Source organism: Bombina bombina, chromosome 1 (genome assembly GCF_027579735.1).
Source record: "Bombina bombina isolate aBomBom1 chromosome 1, aBomBom1.pri, whole genome shotgun sequence".
Taxonomy (NCBI): domain Eukaryota; kingdom Metazoa; phylum Chordata; class Amphibia; order Anura; family Bombinatoridae; genus Bombina; species Bombina bombina.
This window is the reverse complement of record NC_069499.1, coordinates 568,359,427-568,371,047: the sequence shown is the minus strand read 5'-3', so window position 1 is coordinate 568,371,047 and position 11,621 is coordinate 568,359,427. Positions and strand designations below refer to the sequence as shown.

At 43.3% G+C, this 11,621-nt stretch overlaps 1 long non-coding RNA gene across 1 annotated transcript in view; it reads right to left on the bottom strand.

The window, feature by feature from the left end:
• Positions 1 to 296: 296 nt before the first annotated feature.
• Positions 297 to 11,621, bottom strand: part of LOC128645649 (uncharacterized) — a 31,819-nt gene continuing 20,494 nt past the window's right edge. Inside the window, exons 2-3 of the long non-coding RNA XR_008400134.1 lie at positions 5,644 to 5,743; positions 297 to 854 (exon numbers count right to left, since the gene is read on the bottom strand). This is a non-coding gene — a long non-coding RNA (uncharacterized LOC128645649). The remainder of the gene's footprint in view (positions 855 to 5,643; positions 5,744 to 11,621) is intronic.

Genomic DNA, 11,621 nt, shown 5'->3' with positions numbered 1-11,621 from the left:
GATTTTTGTATAAAGCACAATTATTCCAATTCCTTATTTTATATGCTTTCGCACTTTTTTATCACCCCACTTCTTGGCTATTCGTTAAACTGAATTGTGGGTGTGGTGAGGGGTGTATTTATAGGCATTTTGAGGTTTGGGAAACTTTGCCCCTCCTGGTAGGAATGTATATTCCATACGTCACTAGCTCATGGACTCTTGCTAATATGAAAGAAATGAATTTATCAGGTAAGTTCTTACATAAATTATGTGTTTTCATGACGATAAGGCGGTTCTTTATACTAAGTTAGGTTTCCTTCCTAAGGTTGTTTCTAATAGAAATATCAATCGGGAAATTGTTGTTCCCTCTCTGTGTCCTAATCCTCCTACTTCCAAAGAACGTTTGTTACACAATTTGGATGTTGTACGTGCTCTTAAATTCTACTTACAGGCGACTAAGGATTTTCGCCAGTCCTCTGCCCTCTTTGTCTGTTTCTCTAGGAAACACAAAGGTCAGAAAGCTAATGCTACTACTCTCTTTTTGGTTACAAAATATAATTTGTTTGGCTTATGAGATTGCTGGACAGCAGCCTCTTGAGAGAATTACGGCTCATTCCACAAGAGCTGTTTCCTCTTCTTGGGCTTTCAAAAATGAAGCTTCTTTGGAACAAATTTGCAAGGCTGCAACTTGGTCTTCTCTACACACTTTTCCCAAATTTTATATTTTTGCTGAGGCTTCTTTTGAGAGAAATGTTCTTCAAGCGATGGTGCCTTCTGTTTAGGACTGCCTGTCTTGTCTCTCCCTATTTATCCGGGTCCTTTAGTTTGGGTATTGGTTCCCAACAGTAATTACTCAAGCAGTGGACTCACCATATCTGGAAAGAAAGACATTTATCAGGTAAGCATAAATTTTGTTTTTTACCTAGATTGAGTAATAGCAATATTCAGCCCAAGATAATGTCCTTTTGTTTATAAAAACTATTTATTAATGTGACCCAAAGTAAAAAGGTAATTTGTATCTTTGTTGCATCTAAAGGAAGGGGTGGTATTTAAAATAAAAATACCAATAGAACTGCAAGTTGTTTTTTTTTTTTAACCAATTAGTGGATAATTTAAAGGGCCATTAAAGTCAAAATTAAACTTTCATGATTCAGATAGCATTTCATTTATTTTTTTTATTTTTTTTTTATTTTTTTTCAAACAAGCTTTATTGGAAGTCAACAGCGGTACAATTTAGTGAACGACACACAAATCAGGGATAAAAATTATAAGATACGGTCCTTATCATCAAGGTTATACTTTAAGTGATCTCTCTTTCAGGGTGACCCCCCTGTGCCACGGATCATCCTACTTGGGGTTATTGTCCATTAAGTCTGTATTGGGATGCCGCTCTTGAGGCATCTCCCGCTGTGCTGATTTGCATAGACCAAAAATTATTCTATCATCACAGTGGCTAGTGTATCTAAGGTTAGGTTATACAGATTCCAATAAGCATAACATCATTCAATAAAACAACTACAACATTTGTATGTGCAATAAATTCAACCTCTTTGAACCACACCTACTATGTGGCGATGAAGGGAGGGGAGGAAAATAGGAGAGGAGGGTGGAGTGGGAGAGGGGAGAGAGGGTGGCAGGTTAGAGGAGAGGGGGGGAAGAGTAATGGAGGCCTGGTCTGGGGGGTCCCGCTCTATGTTTTGTGTTTCCTCCACTGGAGCTTAGTCTCCAGTTATGACGGGGGCTTTGAGTAGGGTCTCCCAATAGAACTGGACATTATGGAAAAAGGATAAATTACCATTGCTATAGTAAGAATATTCTTCCGCCGCTAAGAGTTCTGAGGTGTGTGTGAGCCATTCCTGTATTGTGGGGGTACGTGCAGATTTCCAGTTGCGGGCAATAAGTGCCTTTGCACTATTTAGGCTAATTTGTGTTAGTTTCCATTTAATTTTACAAACTTTATCAGGTTTATGGTTTAGAAGGGCTATAGAGGGCGAAAGGTGAAATGTTGCTCCCAATAGTTCCCTAAGGAGCTGCTCCACTCCCCTCCAAAAGGGAGATATTGAGCGGCATTGCCACCAAATATGTGCCATCGTCCCATTAGACCCGCACCCCCTCCAACAAGTGGCACCCGCTCCTGGGTAGATCTTTTTAAGTCTTTCCGGTGTGAGGTACCAGCGGAACAACACCTTATGGTTAAGCTCTAGGGATCTTGGTATGGATGAGGACTTGGCGGTGTAGTGTAATATATCTTGCCAGTGTTCCTCAGGGATCTCCGCTCCCAGCTCCTCCTGCCAATGTAGTTTATAAGGAGAGGACGTGGGGGTCTGTGCTGCATCTAGCATTTTTTTGGCCTTTGACAGAGAGCCACAGGGGGTCGTACCAGATAGGCATAGCGTTTCAAAGTGGGTCAAGTCTCTGAGTAGGCTATCTCTATGGGGTGAAATTTTCAATAGGTGTGTGAGCTGTGCATATTTGAGCCACCCAGAGAAAGCACCTCCTGCCAAGTCAGCCAGCTGGGAACGGGTTTTTAATGCATGGTTAAAAACCAGATTAGTAAACGGTATTGTGCGCTCCAGGCCAGTAGGATTAGGTCTTTCGGCCAGTAACCCTCCCATAAATTCAGCATTATAAGAGATTGGAGACATTGGGGAGACAAGGGACGAGATGCCCTTTATTTTAGCTCGAATCCCATCCCATGTTTTGAATAGGTGGTTATATAGTGGGGATAGTCTTGCTAGGGGGGGTCTAGCCGAATGCTTGACCCAACTAAGGGGACCTATATTCGGAGATTTTAATAAGAAAGAGTCTATAGTTGTCCATGCTTTGGAATTAGCCGGGTTATGCCATTCAATGATTCTCTGCAGAACTACGGCCCTATGGTATGACAACACTGACGGCACTCCCAGCCCTCCTGCGCCCAGCGGGGCTGTAATAATTTTCTTGCTAATACGTGGTTTAATGTTACCCCATATAAAAGAGTTTATTATTGACTGTAGTTGATTGATATATGTGTTCGGGAGGTGAATAGGTACAGTCTGCATAACATAAAGCAGTTGTGGGAGGGCCGTCATCTTTACTGCTTGCATCCTACCCCACCACGAGAGTGGTCTGTGCTGCCAACCGTCGAGTTCCTTTTTGAGCCTATGCATGAGGGGTATATAGTTATGCTTAAATAGTTTGCTACTCCCCGGCGTGAGCTGGATTCCTAAGTATTTAAGTTTGTCTAAGTTTAGTTTATATGGGCAGTGAGTCCTTAAGGCCTCAAAGGATTGCTTTTTCATATTAATATTTAGGATTTCAGATTTTTGTGCGTTTATATGAAAATTAGAGTGGGCACTAAATCTGTTGAATTCCTCTAGTAAATAGGTGATGGAAGTGGAGGGGGAAGTTAACAGAATAAGGACATCGTCCGCGTAGAGGGTTATTTTGAAAGAGTTGGGACCTAAGGTTATACCAGTGATATTGGGGTTCTGTCTAATGTGTGCCGCGAGCACCTCCATGGAGAGAGCAAAGAGGAGCGGGGACAGGGGACAGCCCTGCCTAGTCCCATTCCCAATGCTAAAGCTATCTGACAGAACACCGTTAGCTTTAATTTTCGCTGAGGGTTGTGTGTAAAGGCTAAAAATTCTATGGGACATCAGGTCTCCGATACCGAAGGCGGACAGGCACGAGTGCAAGAAGTTCCAGTCCAGCCGGTCGAAGGCTTTCTCAGCGTCTGTCGATATTAATATCGATGGGATCTTCGACCGGCTGGCATGCTCTAAGAGTTGGATTACCCTAATGGTATTGTCCCGTGCTTCTCTCCCGGGGATAAACCCCGTTTGATCCACATGGATAATTTGAGGGAGAATGGAGTTTAAGCGGGTCGCCAAAATTTTTGCATAAATCTTGACGTCGGAGTTGAGCAGGGATATAGGTCTATAATTTTCCACTTTCTGGGGTCTCTGTCCGCCTTCGGCAAAACTATAACGTGCGCCTCTAAACTACTCTTGGGCCAGGGTGTCTTATCATCTATCGCTCTGAACATGGAAGTAAGGTGCGGGGCCAGGAGTTGCCTGTAGTTTTTATAGTATAGGTTTGTGAACCCATCGGGTCCTGGGCTCTTGCGCAGGGGGAGGGATTTTATAGCTAGGAGGACTTCTTGGGGGCTAATAGGGGCCTCTAGTTTCTGGGATAGCTCTGCAGTGATGGCCGGGAGTGCAGCTTCAGCTATATACCTCTCTCGCTCTTGAAGATTAGCCGCCAATGGTGGTTTCGGCAGGTTATATAGTGTATTATAAAACTTTCTAAATTCTTTTACAATATGGTGGCTGCTTAGAGCCTGACGACCCGAAGAGTCGACTATGCTATGTACATATGAGTTCAGCTTCTGTTCCTTAAGGTTTTTTGCTAGGGTCGGACCTATCTTGTTTGAGTTGGCCAGATACATTTTCTTGAGGTATAACGCTTTGGATTGGGCTTCTCTGTATATTAACCTATTTAAGTCATTCCTTGCCTGCCTTAACTTATCAGCTATGACTTTATCTAGTGGGGAGTTTTTGTGAGTCTGCTCTAATTCGCGAATATTTTGGATCATTAAGTGATAAGTCTCGCGGTATTGTTTGGTGAGGGCCGCCTTGCGTTTTATCATTTCCCCTCTAATGACACATTTGTGGGCCTCCCATAGAGTGTGCGGTGATATATCTGGCGTGTTATTGAGTTCAAAATAAACTTTTATCATCTCCGCTACGCTTTTAGAGAAGATTGGGTGTTTTAACAGGGATTCATCGAGCCGCCATGAATAAGGGGTCAACGGTCGTTCAGACCATTTCAAAATAGCCGACACTGCGGCGTGGTCGGACCAACTCGTTGGTTCAATGTCCGCCTCCTGTACTAAGCAATAGTTAACTTGATCTACAAATACATAGTCTATGCGTGAGTAGCATTGGTGCGGGTTGGAAAAAAAGGTGTAGTTCCGCTGGCCCGGGTGTTTGGCCCTCCACACATCAATCAGGGTGAGCTTATGTGCAAACGTTCTAAGGTCCTGTAGGGTTTTAATGGGGATACTGCCTCGACCCAGGGAGCAATCAATACCCGGCTCAAGTGCAACATTTAGGTCACCAGCTAATATTAAGGCACCTTTCTGAACTTGAAGGATTTTAGTCGTAACTCTTTTAAAAAATTGTGCTTGTTTCAAATTTGGGGCATAGACATTGACCATCGTAACTGGTCGACTATAAAGGAGGCCGATAAGGATAATCCATCTTCCCCCTGGATCAGTTTCCATGGTTGTAAGTTGGAACGGCAGTGTCCTATGAAACAAGATTCCCACCCCCCCTCGTTTGGCTGTATGTGATGCAAAATATGCGGTGGGGTAGTCCTTATTGGTAAATTTAGGGGAGTTATCTCTAGGAAAGTGGGTCTCTTGAACGAAGACCAGGTCAGCCTTAGATTTTTTAAAACATGAGAGAGCAACTGATCGCTTTGTGGGTGAATTTAGCCCCTTCGCATTCTGAGATACTAATTTAATATGGTGTTGTCCCGCGTGAGGGGACTTCTGGTTCAGTAACGGAGCCATACTGGACTACTAGTGGGGTGGGGGGGATAGATGTTAATCTGCCCCGGGAGACTCCATATGAGGGTAGCAACTAAATGTGTTTGCGGTGTAGTGTGGTGGACTGTTACCTGAGGGTGAACTGACGTGTAGTGTCTACGGCCCCTGCCAGGCCTCGGGTAGTGGGGAGAAGTAGGAGGTTGCGATGAGAGTAGGGTGGAGAGGGCAATTCTGTAATGGTAAAGAGCACATGTTAATAAAACAGAATATACAAAAATTAACACAAAAACTTGAACACAAACATGAAGCATTATTCGCCTCTAACTACTTAACTAAGGGAAGGGGGTATAAGTGGCTGCTACTACTTGTGGTAGCAGGTCGGCAGCAGAACAATAAATCCTGGAGTTTGACATACTGGGGTTGCTAAACAGTGCCAGACAGTCTAAACATACTAACGGCCTTAGCAGCGGTCCATAGGGGAGTGCAAGGCGTGAGGTAACAAGAAATAAAAGAAAAAGAGAGCAATACTTATACATTACAATGTTCCATGGTCTATGGTGAAATGGATTAACCAACACAAGTTCTTGCATGCCCCTTATCCAAGCCCACAGGGGGGCAAGGGAAGGGGTCGCACATGGCCGGAAAGCCTCATATAGTGAAGTGATCTGCTGGAAGGTAATTCCATGGTTCAGGTAGGTTCCCCTTGATCAACAGAATTCTTAGCTGTGGGTCTCCGTTTCTTTCTTTGGGGGACCTGAGTCCACTCCTGTCTCTGTGGGTTTGGTGTGCGCTGGTCTCCAGGAGCCTCCTTCAGGTCAGGAGGCTTGGGTTGTGATATCTTTAAGAGTGAGCAGAAATCCTCCAGGTCCTCAGGGGTTCTATAAACAGCAGTCAAATTGTCTCTAATTACTTTTAGATTAAAGGGGAATCCCCATCTATAAGGGATGCCAAGGTCTCTTAAGTGCAAGGTGAGGTATCTAGCCTCCCGCCTTTTGCTTAGGGTCATTTGGCTGAGATCTGCATAGAATTGAAGGGCACATCCATTGTGTGTGATGGGAGATTTTTTCCGGGCCGCCGAGAGGATATTCTCTTTGTCCCTGAAACTGGTAAACTTGATAACAATGTCTCTCGGGGGGGCAGTGTCTTTCAGGGGGAGTCTCAGAGCTCTGTGATATCTATCCAGGGGGTAGTCCACCGCTTCTTTATTATCCATCAGTTTGTTGAATAATGTTTGTAGGTATGGTAGGAGTTCCGGGGTCTTGATGTTTTCGGAGACCCCCCTGATTCTGATATTTTGGCGCCTCCCCCTGTTGTCCAGGTCTTCAACCTGGTCCTGTAGTTGATTTATGATAGTAGAGTGATGGGACATTTGGCGGGACTGGAGGTCGAGGATTCTGTCAGTTTGTTCCGCATCTTCTTCAATTTGTGCTATCCTGGAACCTATTTCACTTATTTCCCTCTTAACCTCGGATAGACTGGATTTTATCATCAAGCTAACTTGCCCTATAAACTTATTGAAGTCCTCTTTGGAGGGCAGAGTTTGCAAGTCCGCCTTAGTTAGCATTGTATCTGGGCTCTCCTCTGGATCAGAGTTGTGGGTTGGGGTGGCATTTTCGCCGTATTGTCAGCTTGCTCAGTAGCCGCTGCTTCCGCGGCTTTAAAAAAACTGTGTACAGTGGAGGCCGTAGAGGTGTTACCCTTTCCCGCCTTGTCCGCTCTGGGTAATCTTTTAGATGACATAATAGGCCTTAGTGGGTGTCCCTTGTTCAAATTTTGCTGCAGTGACAGTGTGTGGAAAAGTTAGGGGGGATCCCCTATATCAAGTCGTGCACCCCTCAATACAAATGGCAAGTTCAATTATAGGGCTGATATAATAAAATATTCAGATGCCCGCTCCTTTATGAGGCACTGAGATATGGAGAACCGCACATGCCTAACAAACAGATGCCTTGTTATATCCCTTATGGAGGCGCCCTGCATCTAGTTCTGCTCTGCTTTAGCCCTGCGTTGTAATCTGGGCCATTAATGTTGCTGCTCAGAGGAAACCTCCCTTTTCAGACCAGGTGTGCATAACGATGGCGCAGCCCCGGGGCAGAGAGGGCCCAATGTATTATACGTGTTGCGCAGTGATAGGGTTCAGATCCCCTCTTACCCCTCAGACTCGCTCCGTGCAGTGATTCGGTCACCGGCCCCACATCTGCAGTCCTCCACCGACCGTGGTATGGTGAAAAGAGAGGAAGTGTTCTGTATACTCCCTATGGCCCAGGTGACATGGCCATGCGCCTCAGTGAAAGTCCTTGGTAGGCCTCAGGGGAGCCGCGTGGGTCCGCAGTTTGCTATGTCCGGCCTAGCACGCACCGGAGCTTTAATAAAGGTCGCCAAAAGTGTCACATGCCCCTGGAGATCAGGTGCGGGTATTTGTAGCTCCCGAATCTCAAAGCTGTGGTGCTGGTAAGGTGATATCGCCGACCACACTTCGGAGCTCTAAACACCTGCGACCATCTTGGGCACAGGCTAGCTCCGCCCCCAGCATTTAATTTTTTAAGAGACTTTCCAATTTGCTTCCATTATCAAATTGTGCCCAGTTTAAATTCACCCATTTTGAGGCACCAGCTTCTACTGTGCATGTGCTCAAGTTCAGAGTATAATGTGTATACTAGTCGCTGATGGCTGTCATGATACAGGAGGCCAGCAAATGGGGAAAATAAATTTGTCAGAAAAAATCCGCTTATTTAGAGTGTGATATTGCAGTTTTTTTTTTATTATGCACTTGTTTAATTATGCAATTCTATTGTATTGTCCTTCTAGTAGTATTGTGTGTTTCTTAAAGTAACACTTTGTTCTTAAACTTTACTCATCATTCCGAACTACTCAAACTTTGCATTGTGGAACTCAAATCTGTGTCTAAGCTCTATCAAAATCTGGCCCCACTCCCCTTTGCAGAATATTTTTGCTCAGCTGCCTTCAATTTTCACATATAATCCAGGTTCTGCTCTTCCCGCCTACTCTACTCTCAGGGAGGCAGCATGTGCATACAGACATGATACTAGTAAAAAGGGGATTTAAATTACTAAATGTTAAATTAGTAACTGAATAAAATGGCTGTTGTATCTGCTTCTAACTAACAATTAATTTACTATTGCATATGTTTTTAAAGCTTTTTTTGTGTGTAGATTAATGATAAACAATGGTTAAACTTATGGGGAGTGTGTGTGTATTATATATTTATTTCCAAAGGCATGGAGAGTCCACAAATCTATTAAATTACTAGTGGAAATTCAACTCCTGGCCACCAGGAGGAGGTTAAAAAACACCCCAGCAGAGATGTTAAGTACCACTCCCACTTCCCATAAAACCCCAGTCATTCTTTGCCTTTATCATCAGGATGGATGTGCGAAGATGGTGTCTGAAGATATTTATCCTTTAATGGGTACTTTTCCCTGCAAGCAAGGATTGGGGCTATGCTGTGTCCATGTAATTCTCTTTAGTAAGAGTCATGGTGGCTTTTAGCAGTTTGAAGACGGCGAGGTAGTCCTTGCTTACCTTCCAACATTCCTGGTTTTCTATAGACTGCAGGTCCCTGTCTGAGATCGGCTGAATCAGTCACACCTGGAGTTGGTGAGAATGAAGAATTCTAACCGTGAGTCCCTGTATCCCTGCCCCCATGGCTTGTGGTCTAATGAGGCATAATAGGGGTGAGGGAATTTTTATTTTATTTGATGGGTACCCTCCAGTGAGGGTGGGCAATGAGGGAGGGTAATTTTTTTGCCTTAAACTATGACTTCTAGTGAAGTTTGTTAAATACTGGGCTTGGATTCTCCCTCCCTATAGCTGCGTTTTTTTTTAATCTCTCTCCTAAATTAATCAGAGACAACCGCATGCTATTATTCTAGTAGGCACTCAGTTCAGGGTCCCTCTCGTAAGGGGCTTTTATGCAGCCTTTTTCCATTACTTATATGTGGAAGTCTGTGCATCCCTGGTAGGGGATATTAAGGGTTAAGATGTACTCCTTGTGTGGGGTTCAATTTTTTAATAATTATCCCTTATTTGTAGAGCTAAATTTAGCGTGAGTTTAAGTAGCCGATGCTCTTTTAAATTCCTGTTTGGGTAATGTATTTTCTAGACTTAGTGATCCTGTTAAGTCTCAGAGTATGTAACTTTTTTCTGCATGACGGCAGATAGTTAAGTATCTGTGGATAGATTGGCGCCATTTGTCTCAGGGGAAATCTTCATATAGTTTCCAGTGTTAGGAGCGGAATATGGTCATCTCACCTCTGCAGTGCAGCGCCAGTGGTTCCAGTTTTATTGAGCCCCTCTGTAACTCCTTAATCAGCTGTACACATAACAGGGCTGCAGCATGGACAAGTATCAGCTCTTTTCTTGTTGGGCGGCTTCCGCTCACATAATGAGATGCGACTTTTTGTCTAATATAATGGCACAATTTTTTCCTCATTTCAGCTAGGATTTAATTATGGCGGCAGCGAGTTGCGATTTTAGTTGATCGCTTTTAACGCTATTTGTCTGCACTCAGTGCAGCGTTTTTCCCTGCTAAGTCTCATAGTTACGTTGAGACTTTATATTTTGCCTTATGAGTTAAGGAGTGTCTTGTAGTGCTCTGTCACATTTGCAAGACTTCAGGGAAATATATTATCTTGGAAAGTTTTTTTCCCCTCCTCACAGAGTTTGAGCTTTCGACTCTGCAGTTATACCCCTTACCTTATTTTCAAGGGGAGAAGGCAGTTTTTTGTATGTATGTAAGTTGGGATTCTTCCTAAGGAAGTGTCGAACTGCAACATCAATCAGGAAATTGTCGTATCTTCGTTCTGTCCTAATCCTCCTCAGAAGGAACGTCTCTTGTATAACATGGAGGTTGTGCGTACCCTGAAATTCTATCTGCAGGCAATTAAAGATTTCGGCAATCTACTGTCCTTTTGGTTGTTTTCTCTGGTAAGCGTAAGAGCCAGAAGGTCACTTCTTCTACTCTCTTTTTGGTTGAGAAGTGTTATTCATTTGGCTTTGAGACAGCTGGAGAACAGCCTCCTGAGAGAATCATGGCTCATTTCGCTAGGGCTGTCTCTTTTTTCATAGTTCTTTTTAAAAGGAGGTTTTTGTGGAACAAATCTGCAAGGTGACCACTTGGTCATTATTACATGCCTTTTCTGAATTTTTCAAATTTGATGCTTTTGCGTCAGCGGAGGCTTCTTTTAGGAGGAAAGTTCTTCAAGCAGTGGTGCCTTGTGTTTAGGTCTGCCTGTCTTGTTCTCCCTCCCTTCCTTCCATTATGTGTCCTCTAGCTTGGGTATTGGTTCCCACTAGTAATTGAATGGATTTGTGGACTCTCCATGCCAGGAAAATAAAATGAATTTGTCAGGTAAGCATAATTTTTTAAATTTAACTACATATTCACCTATACAGGCCATGAAAACTGAAAATGTTTTGGTTCCAAAAGATGCAAGTATCCAAAAATGTAATATTTATCAAGCCCTATGTTAATAAGTTTTGTATAAAATCCAGAAACCTGAACCCCCCCCCCACAAATGTTAAGTTGGAGAAAGGGGGTGCAAGGTCCAGCAACAAGTGTTTAATACTTACAGATGCTCAGGTTGGTAGGCAGGTTCTGAGGGGTATGATAACCCAAGTGTGCTTTCTATTATAATCTACATGTATTTATGGACAGTCTTGTTGGGATTGCCAACACCTTTTGCTGACATTCTACAAAAATGTGTCAATACCTGGTGTAAACACTTAAAGGGACACTGAACCTAATTTTTTTCTTTCATGATTCAGTTAGAGCATGACATTTTAAGCAACTTTCTAATTTACTCCTATTATCAATTTTTCTTTGTTCTCTTGCTATCTTTATTTTAAAAGCAGGAATGTAAAATTTAGCAGCCAGCCCATTTTAGGTTCAGCAACATGGATAGCGCTTGCTTATTGGAGGCTTACAATTACCCACCAATAAGCAAGCATAACCCAGGTTCTCAACCAAAAATGGGCCAGCTCCTATGAATCACATTTCTGCTTTTCAAATAAAGATAGCAAGAGAACAAAGAAAATTGATAATAGGTGTAAATTAGAAAGTTGCTTAAAATTGCATGCGCTATCTGAA